This window comes from Tachyglossus aculeatus, chromosome 2, assembly GCF_015852505.1.
Source record: "Tachyglossus aculeatus isolate mTacAcu1 chromosome 2, mTacAcu1.pri, whole genome shotgun sequence".
NCBI classification, from domain to species: domain Eukaryota; kingdom Metazoa; phylum Chordata; class Mammalia; order Monotremata; family Tachyglossidae; genus Tachyglossus; species Tachyglossus aculeatus.
In genome coordinates, this window is record NC_052067.1 from 103,147,795 (window position 1) to 103,162,112 (window position 14,318).

A 14,318-nucleotide genomic window follows, 5' to 3' on the forward strand; every position below is an offset into this window, starting at 1 on the left:
ACTAAGTTGCTGGGGTAGATCCAAATTAATCAGGTTGGACACAGTCCACGCCCCGCATGGGACTCATGGTCTTAATCCCCATTTTACAGATGAGGTCACTGAGGCCCAGAGGAGTGAAGCGACTTGCCCAAAGTCACACAGTCCGCGTCCCACACGAGACTCACAGTCTTAATCCCCGTTTTGCAGATGAGGTCACTGAGGCCCAGAGAAGTGAAGTAATAATAAAACAATAATAATGTTGGTATTTGTTAAGCACTTACTCTGTGCTAAGCACCGTTCTACGTACTGGGGTAGATAAAAAGTAATCAGGTTGTCCCACATGGGGCTCACAGTCTTCATCCCCATTTTACAGATGAGAGAACTGAGGCCCAGGGAGGTGAAGTGACTTGCCCAGAGTCACACAGCTGACAAGTGGTGGAGCCAGGATTAGAACCCCCAACCTCTGGCTCCCCAGCCCGTGCTCTGAGTTGCCCCTTGCCTGCCATGTGACCTTGAGCACGGTTAGGATTAGAACCCAGGTCCTTCTGACTCCCAAGCTACCCACTAGGTCAGGGTTTTATAACAGTACCTGAAACTTAATTCTTTGTGGTGCATAGACTGTTTTTGTAACCATGCAGTTTCCCTGCCATCACTCAGTAGGCCGGTCATTCATTCGTTCATTCAATCGTATGTATTGAGCGCTTCCTGTGTGCAGAGCACTGTACCAAGCGCTTGGGGAGTACAATTCGGCAACAGAGACAGACAGTCCCTACCCAACAACGGGCTCACATTTTTCGTGGCCAGAATCTGAGCCGCTCTTTTGGCTAAAAGCCCTCAATCGCTTAGTACAGGGCTCTGCACACAGAAAGCGCTCAATAAATACGATTGAACGAAATCGATGGTAGAAATTTTGAGGAGGTGCAAAAATCAGGGAAAGTGACCAGGAGAACGTCTCTGAGCTGCTTTGTTCCCCGACACTCGCTGGCTGTAGGCGGGCTGGGCTTCTCACGGGAACAACTACTAGGCCATTCCTGGGCTTTCCAAACCCGCTTTTTAGTCTACGCAAACAAAACCGTTGCACAAAGCAAGTCCTAGAAATGACATAAATAAATAAAATGGACTTTACTAGGATCGGTGAGGGCTCCGTTGGGGTTTCTGGGGGTAAGGGAATCTTCCCCAGGCAATCTGACGTTCTGAACGAAGAAGAAGAAGAAAGAAGAAGAGGAAGAAGGAAGAAAAAGGAAGGAAGGAAGGAAGGAAGGAAGGAAGGAAGGAAGGAAGGAAGGAAAGGAAGGAAAGGAAGGAAAGGAAGGAAAGGAAGGAAAGGAAGGAAAGGAAGGAAAGATGGAAGGAAGGAAGGAAGGAAGGAAAGGAAGGAAAGGAAGGAAAGATGGAAGGAAGGAAGGAAGGAAGGAAAGGAAGGAAAGGAAGGAAAGGAAGGAAAGGAAGGAAAGATGGAAGGAAGGAAGGAAGGAAGGAAGGAAGGAAGGAAGGAAGGAAAGGAAGGAAGGAAAGGAAGGAAGGAAAGGAAGGAAGGAAAGGAAGGAAAGGAAAGGAAGGAAAGGAAGGGAAGGAAGAGAAGGAAGAGAAGGAAGGAAGGAAAGAAAGGAAGAAGGAAGAAAAGGAAGAAGGAAGAAAAGAAAGGAAGAAGGAAGAAAAGAGAAAAGTAGTAAGAAGGAAGAAAAAGAGAAGAAAGGAAGAAAAAGAAAAGAAAGAAGGAAGAAGGAAGAAAAGAAAGAGAAGAAGGAAGAAGGAAGAAAAGAAAGAAAAGAAAGAAGAAAAGAAAGAAGGAAGAAGGAGGAAAAGGAAGAAAGAGGAAAAGAAAGAAAAGAAAGAAGAAATAAAAGAAAGGAAGAAAAGAAAGAAAAGTAGGAAGAAAAGAAAAAAGAAAAGGAAGAAAGAAGAAAAAGAAGCAACTTTGATTCTGAAAGTTTAGCAGGAGCAAGTGGGAGTAAGGCAGCGGGCTTGGCCCTGGAGGGAAGAGAGGAAGGGCAGGAGGGCAGAGGAGGGCAGAGAGCCTCCCCTCGCCGGGCTCTGTACGTTGTCTGGTTTTGGGGTCCCCCTGACCGTGGGCTCGAGGTGAGGCCGGGAAACCCAAATCCCAAGGCTTTCTGGGGTCCTCACCCTGCCAGGCTCGCCCTCCCCCAACCCCCCGTCTCCTCCCCTTGCCCTGCTGGGCACCTAATAAGCAGTTAACAAATACCATCCTTATTATTATTATTTATTATTATTCTTCCCCGGCTGGGCGTCCTCGTTGCCCTTTTTCCTCATCTCTGCCCCGCCCCGTCCCCTGCCCGGCTTGGGTGTCCCCAAGGCTGCCCCCCTCGGGGCGGGCTCTGTGCCCCCCAACTCAGCCTGTGCCCCGGGCCCAGTCCCCAAGTGGTCCAGGGCTTAGAACAGTGCTTCGCACCTAGTAAGCACTTAACAAATGCCATTATTATATTATTATTATTATTATTATTATTATCCCGGGGCAGGACCAGGCCCCGAGGGAAAAGCCGGGGGGAGCAGACTTGTGGCTCAGTGGAAAGAGCCCGGGTTTTGGAGTCAGAGGTCATGGGTTCAAATCCCAGCTCTGCCAGTTGTCAGCTGTGTGACTTTAGGCGAGTCACTTAAGTTCTCTGGGCCTCAGTTACCGCATCTGTAAAATGGGGATTAAGACTGTGAGCCCCCCGTGGGACAACCTGATCACCTTGTAACCTCCCCAGTGCTTAGAACAGTGCTTTGCACATAGTAAGCGCTTAACAAATGCCATCATTATTATTATTATTCTACACTGGGAGCCTGCTGGTGGGCAGGGACCATCTCTCTCTGTGGCCCAACTGTACTTCCCAACCACTTAATACAGTGTCCTGCACACAGTAAGCGCTTAACAAATGCCATCATTATTATTATTATTCTACACTGGGAGCCCGCTGGTGGGCAGGGACCGTCTCTCTCTGTGGCCCAACTGTACTTCCCAAGCACTTAATACAGTGCCCTGCACACAGTAAGCGCTTAACAAATGCCATCATTATTATTATTATTATTATTCTACACTGGGAGCCCGCTTGTGGGCAGGGACCGTCTCTCTCTGTGGCCCAACTGTACTTCCGAAGCGTTTAGTACAGTGCCCTGCACACAGTAAGTGCTTAACAAATGCCATCATTATTATTATTATTATTCTACACTGGGAGCCCGCTGGTGGGCAGGGACCGTCTCTCTCTGTGGTCCAACTGTACTTCCCAAGCGCTTACTACAGTGCCCAGCACACAGTAGGCGCTCAATAAATACAACTGAATGAATGAATGATTACTAAGGTCTTGTAGCCTGTGAGCCCGTTGTTGGGTAGGGACCGTCCCTATCTGTTGCCAACTTGTAGTTTCCAAGCACTTAGTGCAGTGCTCTGCACCCAGTAGGCGCTCAATCAATACGAGTGAATGACTGACTGAACGACTAGGGGTCTCCGAGACCGGGAGCCCCTTCTAGACTGTGAGCCCGCTGTTGGGTAGGGACCGTCTCTATATGTCGCCAACTTGTACTTCCCAATCAATCGTATTTATTGAGCGCTTACTGTGTGCAGAGCACTGTTCTAAGCGCTTGGGAAGTACAAGTTGGCAACATATAGAGACAGTCCCTACCCAACAGTGGGCTCACAGTCTAGAAGAGTGGGCTCACAGTCTAGAAGAGTGGGCTCCCAAGCACTTAGTACAGTGCTCTGCACACAATAAGCGCTCAATAAATACGATGGAATGAATGAATGAGCTCGTTGGAGGGCAGGGACGGTCCCTATCTGGGGTCGATGGGTCTTCTCCCAAGCACTTAGCCCGGGGCTCCGCACCCAATCAATCAATCGATCAATATGAACGGATTCATTCATTCATTCCATCGCATTGAGTGGACGCTTACTGTGTGCAGAGCACTGTACTAAGCGCTTGGGAAGTACAAGTTGGCAACTCATAGAGACCGTTCCGACCCGACAACGGGCTCACGGGCTGGGGGGGCGGGGAGAAGGGCAACAATGAATGAATTGATGGATGAATGAATGGATGAATTCATTCATTCATTCAATCGTATTTATTGAGCGCTTACTGTGGGCAGAGCACTGGACTAAGCGCTTGGGAAGTACAAGTCGGCAACATAGAGAGACCGTCTCTCTATGTTGCCGACTTGGGCTTCCGGAGCGGCTAGTCCGGCGCTGTGCGCACAGTAAGCGCTCAATAAAGACGACTGAAGGAATGAATGAATGAACACACACACACACACACACACACACACACACACACACACACACACACTGTGACTAGACTGTGATCCCGCAGTTGGGTAGGGACCCTCTTCTCCACGCTGCCGACTTGGGCTTCCCGAGCGCTTAGTCCACTGCTGTGCGCACAGTAAGCGCTCGACAAATACGATTGAATGAATGAATGAACACACACGCACACCCCGACACACACACACACCCCGACACACACACACACACACACACACACACACACTGTGATTAGACTGTGATCCCGCTGTTGGGTAGGGACCGTCTCTCTATGCTGCCGACTTGGGCTTCCCGAGCGCTTAGTCCAGTGCTCTGCACACAGTGAGCGGTCAATAAATACGATTGAATGAATGAACACACACACACACACACACACACACACACACACACACACACACAGAGACTGTGGCCCCGCTGTTGGGTAGGGACCCTCTCTCTCTGTTGCCGACTTGGGCTTCCCGAGCGCTTAGTCCACTGCTGTGCGCACAGTAAGCGCTCAATAAATACGACTGAATGAATGAATGAACACACACACACACACACACACCCCGACACGCACACACACACACACAGACCGTGACTAGACTGTGATCCCGCTGTTGGGCAGGGACCCTCTTCTCTACGCTGCCGACTTGGGCTTCCCGAGCGCTTAGTCCACTGCTGTGCGCGCAGTAAGCGCTCAATAAATACGATTGAATGAACACACACACACACGCACACACCCCGACACACACACACACACACACACACATACACACACAGACTGTGATTAGACTGTGACCCCGCTGTTGGGCAGGGACCCGCTTCTCTATGCTGCCGACTTGGGCTTCCCGAGCGCTTCGTCCACTGCTGTGCGCACAGTAAGCGCTCAATAAATAGGACTGAATGAATGAACACACACACCCCGACACACACACACACACACACACACACCCCGACACACACACCCCGACACACACACACAGACACACACGCACAGACACACACACACACAGACTGTGATTAGACTGTGATCCCGCAGTTGGGTAGGGACCCTCTTCCCTATGCTGCCGACTTGGGCTTCCCGAGCGCTTAGTCCGGCGCTCTGCGCACAGTAAGCGCTCAATAAATACGACTGAATGAATGAACACACACACACACACACACACACACAGACTGTGATTAGACTGTGATCCCGCTGTTGGGTAGGGGCCCTCTCTCTACGTTGCCGACTTGGGCTTCCCGAGCGCTTAGTACAGTGCTCTGCACACAGTAAGCGCTCAATAAATACGACTGAATGAATGAACACACACACACACACACACACCCCGACACACACACACAGACTGTGATTAGACTGTGACCCCGCTGTTGGGTAGGGACCCTCTCTCCATGTTGCCGACTTGGGCTTCCCGAGCGCTTAATACAGTGCTCTACGCACAGTAAGCGCTCAATAAATACGACTGAATGAATGAACACACACACACACACACACCCCGACACACACACACACCCCGACACACACACACAGACTGTGATTAGACTGTGACCCCGCTGTTGGGTAGGGACCCTCTCTCCATGTTGCCGACTTGGGCTTCCCGAGCGCTTAATACAGTGCTCTGCACACAGTAAGCGCTCAATAAATACGATTGAATGAATGAATGAACACACACCCCGACACACACACACACACACACACACACACACACACAGAGACTGTGACTAGACTGTGATCCCGTTGTTGGGTAGGGACCCTCTCTCTAGGTTGCCGACTTGGGCTTCCCGAGCGCTTAGTCCACTGCTGTGCGCACAGTAGGCGCTCAATAAATACGATTGAATGAATGAATGAACACACACACACACAGACACACACACACACACACACACACACACACACACACACCCAGACAGAGACACACAGGCCGCCGCTCCGCGCGCTGGGGTCCGGCTGTTACCTCGGAGCCGGGGGTTGCCGGGGGTGGTCCAGCCGGGCCGGTGGAGAGAGGGAGGGAGGGAGGGGCGGAGCCGGGGTGTCCCCCCCGCCGTCGCTGGAGGAGGAGGAGGAGGAGGAGAAGGAGGAGGAGAAAAGGACGAGAAGGAGGAGGAGGAGAAAGGCTCCGCTCTTTGTCTCGGCGACCGCCCGGCGGAGGTGGAGGCTGCTGCTGCTGCTTGCTCCTTCTCCTCCTTCTCCTCCTCCTTGTCTCAGCTTCCAATGCCGGGCTCCCGCCTGCCCGTCCCGGCTCTCTCCCGCTCCTAGTCCTAATTGTCCTCCTCGCCGTCCTGGCCGCTGCCACCCGTCCTTCCCTGGAGGCGCTTCTCTCAGCCCCCTCGGCCTCGCCCCCTTGACGCCCCCCAGACCACGCCCTCCTCTCCGCCCCCTGGGCCCGCCCCTAACCACGCCGCCTTTCCCTCCCCCTCCCCGCCCCCTGGACACGCCCCTTCTGCATAATAATAATAATAATAATGCAATTGATTCACTCAATCAATCAATCAATCGTATTTATTGAGCGCTTACTATGTGCAGAGCACTGTACTAAGTGCTTGGGAAGTACACATTGGCAACACATAGAGACAGTCCCTCCCCAACAGTGGGCTCACAGTCTAAAATTCAATCGTATTTTAGATCGAAACTCATTCAGTCGTATTTATCGAGCGCTGACTGTGTGCAGGGCACTGGACTAAGCGCTTGGGAAGTACAAGTTGCCAACATATAGAGACGGTCCCTACCCAACAGTGGGCTCACAGTCTAAAAGGGGATTCATTCAATCGCATTTATTGAATGCTTACTGTGTACAGGGCACTGGACTAAGCGCTTGGGAAGTACAAGTTGGCAACGTATAGAGACGGTCCCTACCCAACAGCGGGCCCACGGTCTCACAGGGGATTCATTCAATCGTATTTATTGAGCGCTTTTACTGTGTGCAGAGCCCTGGACTAAGCGCTTGGGAAGAACAAGTTGGCAACTTATAGAGACGGTCCCTACCCAACAGTGGGCTCACGGTCTCACAGGGGATTCATTCAATCGTATTTATTGAGCGCTTACTGTGTGTAGAGCCCTGGACTAAGCGCTTGGTAAGTACAAGTTGGCAACATATTCATTCATTCATTCAATCGTATTTATTGAGTGCTTACTGTGTGCAGGGCACTGGACTAAGCGCTTGGGAAGTACAAGTTGGCAACGTATAGAGACGGTCCCTACCCAACAGCGGGCCCACGGTCTCACAGGGGATTCATTCAATCGTATTTACTGAGCGCTTACTGTGTGCAGAGCACTGGACTAAGCGCTTGGGAAGTACAAGTTGGCAACATGTAGAGACGGTCCCTACCCAACAGCGGGCCCACAGTCTCACAGGGGATTCATTCAATCGTATTTACTGAGCGCTTACTCTGTGCAGAGCACTGGACTAAGCGCTTGGGAAGTACAAGTTGGCAACATATTCATTCATTCATTCATTCAATCGTATTTATTGAGCACTGACTGTGTGCAGAGCCCTGGACTAAGTGCTTGGGAAGTACAAGTTGGCAACTTATAGAGACGGTCCCTACCCAACAGCGGGCCCACAGTCTCACAGGGGATTCATTCAATCGTATTTACTGAGCGCTTACTCTGTGCAGAGCACTGGACTAAGCGCTTGGGAAGTACAAGTTGGCAACATATTCATTCATTCATTCATTCAATCGTATTTATTGAGCACTGACTGTGTGCAGAGCCCTGGACTAAGCGCTTGGGAAGTACAAGTTGGCAACTTATAGAGACGGTCCCTACCCAACAGCGGGCCCACAGTCTCACAGGGGATTCATTCAATCGTATTAACTGAGCGCTTGCTTACTCTGTGCAGAGCACTGGACTAAGCGCTTGGGAAGTACAAGTTGGCAACTGTTCATTCATTCATTCAATCGTATTTATTGAGAGCTGACTGTGTGCAGAGCCCTGGACTAAGCGCTTGGGAAGTACAAGTTGGCAACTTATAGAGACGGTCCCTACCCAACAGCGGGCCCACAGTCTCACAGGGGATTCATTCAATCGTATTTACTGAGCGCTGACTGTGCGCAGAGCACTGGACTAAGCGCTCGGGAAGTACAAGTTGGGAACATATTCATTCATTCATTCATTCAATCGTATTTATTGTGCGCTTACTGTGTGCAGAGCCCTGGACTAAGCGCTTGGGAAGTACAAGTTGGCAACATGTAGAGACGGTCCCTACCCAACAGCGGGCCCACAGTCTCGCAGGGAATTCATTCAATCGTATTTACTGAGCGCTTGCTGTGTGCAGAGCACTGGACTGAGCGCTTGGGAAGTACAAGTTGGCAACATATTCATTCATTCAATCGTATTTATTGAGCGCTGACTGTGTGCAGAGCCCTGGACTAAGCGCTTGGGAAGTACAAGTTGGCAACATATACAAGTTACACATATACATAGATATGTATACATACATGTGTGTACATTATGTATACTATGTACATTATGTATACTGTATGTATATATATATGTACTTATGTATACTATATGTATACATACATATAGTTATACATATACAAGTACAAGTTGGCAACATATAGTCCCTACCCAACAGCGGGCTCACAGTTTCACAGGGGATTCATTCAATCGTATTTATTGAGCGCTTACTGTGGGCAGAGCCCTGGACTAAGCACTTGGGAAGTACAAGTTGGCAACATATAATGGCCCCGCCCCTTCTTCGCCCCCTGGACACGCCCCTTCTGTATTATAATAATAATAATGATGAAATTGATTCACTCATTCAATCGTATTTATTGAGCGCTGACTGTGTGCAGAGCCCTGGACTAAGCGCTTGGGAAGTACAAGTTGGCAACGTATAGAGACGGTCCCTGCCCAACAGCGGGCTCACAGTCTCGCAGGGGATTCATTCAATCGTATTTATTGAGCGCTTTTACTGTGTGCAGAGCACTGGACTAAGCGCTTGGGAAGTACAAGTTGGCAATATATTCATTCATTCATTCAATCGTATTTATTGAGCGCTTACTGGGTGCAGAGCACTGGACTAAGCGCTTGGGAAGTACAAGTTGGCAGCATATAGAGACGGTCACTACCCAATAGTGGGCTCACAGTCTCACAGGGGATTCATTCAATCATATTTATTGAGCGCTTACTGTGTGCAGAGCCCTGGACTAAGCGCTTGGGAAGTACAAGTTGGCAACATATAGAGACGGTCCCTACCCAACAGCGGGCTCACAGTCTAGAAGGGGGAGACAGACAACAAAATATATTAACAAAATAGAATAAATAGAATAGTAAATATGTACAAGTAAAATAAGTAGAGTAATAAATCTGTACAAACATATATACAGGTGCTGTGGGGAGGGGAAGGAGGTAGGGCGGGGGGGGACGGGGAGGGAGAATGTTCCTTGGCCACGACCCCCGTCCCTTTCTCTTTAATAATAATAATAATAATAATAACAATTACAATGTGCCAAGCACCGTTCTAAGCGCTGGGGTGGGGGGGGGGGGATACAAGGTGATCAGGGTGTCCCCCGTGGGGCTCACAGTCTTCATCCCTATTTTACAGATGAGGCAACTGAGGCCCAGAGCAGTGAAGTGACATGCCCAAAGTCACCCAGCAGACAAGCGGCGGAGGCAGCATTAGAACCCACGACCTCTGATGCCCAATCAATCAATCAATCAATCGTACTTATTGAGCGCTTACTGTGTGCAGAGCACTGTACTAAGCGCTTGGGAAGTACAAGTTGGCAACATATAGAGACGGTCCCTACCCAACAGTGGGCTCACGGTCTAGAAAGCCCGGGATCGTTCCACTGAGCCACACGGCTTCTCTTTTTGCCCCCTGGACCTGCCCCTTTTATCTGCCCTCTGATCCCACTCCCTCCCTCTGACCCCACCCCCTGTCCCTGACACCTCCCCTCCCTGTGGCCGCCCCTTTCTAGCTGACCCCTGGCCCGGCCCCTTTTTCACTCCCCCCCGCCCCGGCCCCCACCCTTTCATCATAATAATAATAATAATAATAATAATGGTACTTGTTAAGTGCTTACTATTTGTCAAGCACTGTTCTAAGTGCTGGGGTAGACACAATAATAACAATAATGATGGCATTTATTAAGCACAAAGCGCTGTTCTAAGCGCTGGGGAGGTTACAAGGTGATCAGGTTGTCCCACGAGGGGTTCACAGTAATAATAATAATATTACATTATATAATAATAATAATGGTATTTTTTAAGCGCTTACAATGTGCCAAGCACTGTTCTAAGCGCTGGGGGGTGGGGGGATACAAGGTGATCAGGGTGTCCCCCGTGGGGCTCACAGTCTTCATCCCTATTTTACAGATGAGGCAACTGAGGCCCAGAGAAGTTAAGTGACTTGCCTGAAGTCACACAGCTGACAATTGGCGGAGCAGGGATTTGAACCCATGACCACTGACTCCAAAGCCTGTGCTCTTTCCACTGAGCCACGCTGATACAAGGTAATGAGGTTGTCCCGTGTTGGGTTCACAGTCTTAATCCCCAATTTACAGATGAGGTAACTGAGGCCCTTGCAGTGAAGTGACTTGCCCAAAGTCACACAGCTGACAAGTGGCAGAGCCGGGATTAAAACCCTTTCTATCTATCTGCTCCCCCTCCCCTGGCCAGGGGTGCCACAGGATGATGAGTGGAGCTTCCCCCGCCCTCTGCACAAAGGAAGGAAGCGCTCAATAAATACGATTGAATGAATGAAGGAATCTCCCTTCGGAAGGAAAGCCCTCTGGGCAGGGGCCACGGCCCCACAGAACCCCAAAACCTCCCACCTGGTGCCTTTTAATAATAATGATGATGGCATTTGTTAATAATATTAATTTTGGTGTTTGTCAAGCACTTACTATGTGCAGGACACTGTTCTAAGCGCTGGGGAGTTTACAACGTGATCAGGTTGTCCCATGTGGGTCTCACAGTCTTAATCCTCATCTGTAAAATGGGGATTAAGACTGTGAGCCCCACGTGGGACAACCTGATCACCTTGTATCCCCCCTCAGCGCTTAGAGCAGTGCTTTGCACAAAGTAAGCGCTTAATAAATGCCACTATTATTATTATAATCCCCATTTTACAGATGAGGCAACTGAGGCACCGAGAAGTTAAGTGACTTGCCCAAAATCACACAGTTGACAACTGGCAGAGCTGGGATTTGAACCCATGACCTCTGACTCCCAAGCCCACGCTCTTTCCACTAAGCCACGCTACTTCTATGTGCCAGACACAGCTCTAAGAGCTGGGGTAATTACAAGGTAGTCAGGGTGTCCCACATGGGGCTCACAGTCTTCATCCCCATTTTACAGATGGGGCACGGAGAAGTGAAGTGACTTGCCCAAGGTCACACAGCTGGCAAGTGGCAGAGGCTGGATTCGAACCCATGACCTCTGACTCCCAAGCCGGGATCCTTCCTCTAAACCACTCTGCTTCTCTCTGCCCTCGGCCCTCTCCTCTCTTCCCTCCCCTCGCCTTCCACTCCCCGACCCTTCACCTACCTGCTTAGCCATCAGAAAAATGACTTTGGACAAGATAATAATAATAATAACAATAACAATAATAATAATAATGGTATTTGTTAAGCGCTTACTATGTGCTAAGCACTGTTCTAGGCACTGGGGTAGATTCAAGATTATAATAATAATAATGATGATGATGATGATGGCTTTTGTTAAGCACTTACTATGTGCCAAGCACTGTTCTAGGCGCTGGGGTAGATACAAGATTATAATAATAATGATGATGATGATGATGATGATGATGGCTTTTGTTAAGTGCTTACTATGTGCCAAGCACTGTTCTAGGGGCTGGGGTAGATACAAGATTATAATAATAATAATGATGATGATGATGATAATGGCTTTTGTTAAGTGCTTACTATGTGCCAAGCACTATTCTAGGCGCTGGGGTAGATACAAGATTATAATAATGATGATGATGATGATGATGATGGCTTTTGTTAAGCGCTTACTATGTGCCAAGCACTGTTCTAGGCGCTGGGGTAGATACAAGATTATAATAATAATGATGATGATGATGACGATGATGGCTTTTGTTAAGCGCTATGTGCCAAGCACTGTTCTAGGTGCTGGGGTAGATACAAGATAATAATAATAATAATAATAATAATAATAATGGCTTTTATTAAGCGCTTACTATGTGCCAAGCACTGTTCTAGGTGCTGGGGTAGATACAAGATTATAATAATAATAATGATGATGATGATGATGGCTTTTGTTAAACGCTTACTATGTGCCAAGCACTATTCTAGGCGCTGGGGTAGATACAAGATTATGATAATGATGATGATGATGATGATGGCTTTTGTTAAGCGCTTACTATGTGCCAAGCACTATTCTAGGCGCTGGGGTAGATGCAAGATTATAATAATGATGATGATGATGATGATGATGATGATGGCTTTTGTTAAGCGCTTACTATGTGCCAAGCACTGTTCTAGGCGCTGGGGTAGATACAAGATTATTATAATAATGATGATGATGATGATGATGGCTTTTGTTAAGCACTTACTATGTGCCAAGCACTGTTCTAAGCGCTGGGGTAGATACAAGATTATGATAATGATGATGATGATGATGATGATGGCTTTTGTTAAGCACTTACTATGTGCCAAGCACTGTTCTAGGCACTAGGGTAGATACAAGATTATAATAATAATAATGATGATGATGATGATGGCTTTTGTTAAGCACTTACTATGTGCCAAGCACTGTTCTAAGCGCTGAGGGGGATACAAGGTAATCAGGTTGTCCCACGTGGGGCTCACAGTCTTAATCCCCATTTTCCAGATGAGGTCACAGGCACAGAGAGGTGAAGTGCCTTCCCCAAAGTCACACAGCTGACAAGTGGCAGAGCCGGAATTAAAAACCACAACCTTTTCATTCGATCATATTTATCTGACAAGATATCACCGGTGTCCCCTCCTTCCACCTCAGAATCGCTGCCTGGGTTACAGCTCTTTACTCGGACAACAAAACACACGTTTACTCCAGTGATAATAATAATAATCATCATCATGGAATTTGTTAAGCGCTTACTATGCGCCAAGCACCGTTCTAAGCGCTGGGTTAGATACAAGGTAATCAGGTTGTCCCACCTGAGGCTCACAGTCTTAATCCCCATTTTACAGATGAGGTAACTGAGGCACAGAGAAGTAAAGTGACTTGCCCAAGGTCACACAGCAGACAAGTGGCGGAGCCGGGATTAGAACCCACGCCCTCTGACTTCCACTAAGCCACACACCAATCTTTGCCGGAATCCATTTGGAAATGGTGGAATGGAAAGGCATGGAGGAGCCCCCACCCCAGAGACGAAAAATTTCCCCTCTCGCTCTCAGCCCCACCCATGACCAATCGATGGCTTAAATTGAGCCCTTACACTGCGCAGAGCGCCGCATTACTGATAATAATCGTGGTATTTGTTAAGCGCTCACTATGTGCCTAAGAGCTGGGGTGGATTCAAGCCGATCAGGTTGGACCCAGCCCCACGTGGGTCTCACAGTCTCAATCCCCATTTTACAGATGAGGAACTTGAGGCACAGAGAAGGCAAGTGATTTGCCCGAGGTCACGCAATAGACAAGTGGTGGAGCCAGCCTCAAAGCCTACAACCTTTTTGACTCCCAGCTGTGCTCTCTCCTCTACACTGTACTTCTCTTAAGTGCTAGGGAGAGCACAGTACGATAGAGTAGATGGACACGATCCCTGCTCTCAAGGAGTTTACAGTCTCATGAGTTTATAATTAGTGTTATTACTGTGGTATTTGTTAAGTGCTTACTTTGTGCCATGCACGGTTCTAAGCACTGGGGTAGATACAAAGTAATCAATCAATCAATCAATCGTTTTTATTGAGCGCTTACGGTTCTAAGCACTGGGGTAGATACAAAGTAATCAATCAATCAATCAATCAATCAATTGTATTTATTGAGCACTTACTGTGTGCAGAGCACTGTACTAAGCGCTTGGGAAGTACAAGCTGGCAATATATAGAGACAGTCCCTACCCAACAGTGGGCTCACAGTCTAGAACACACGTTGAATTAATCACGTTGAACACAGTCCTTGTCCCACATGGGGCTCAGATTCTGAATTCCC

The 14,318-nt window shown here is 48.6% G+C and overlaps 1 protein-coding gene across 3 annotated transcripts in view; it reads right to left on the minus strand.

The window, feature by feature from the left end:
• Positions 1–14,318, minus strand: part of NCK2 (NCK adaptor protein 2) — a 308,554-nt gene that overhangs the window by 174,974 nt on the left and 119,262 nt on the right. For 2 of the 3 annotated variants that reach the window (XM_038742308.1, XM_038742299.1), the window contains exon 1: positions 6,166–6,216. The exons of the other annotated variant lie outside the window; for it this stretch is intronic. The gene's annotated coding sequence lies outside the window, so the exon portion shown is untranslated. Of the gene's footprint in view, positions 1–6,165; positions 6,217–14,318 lie in introns of those variants that run through there. 3 annotated transcript variants of the gene reach the window in all.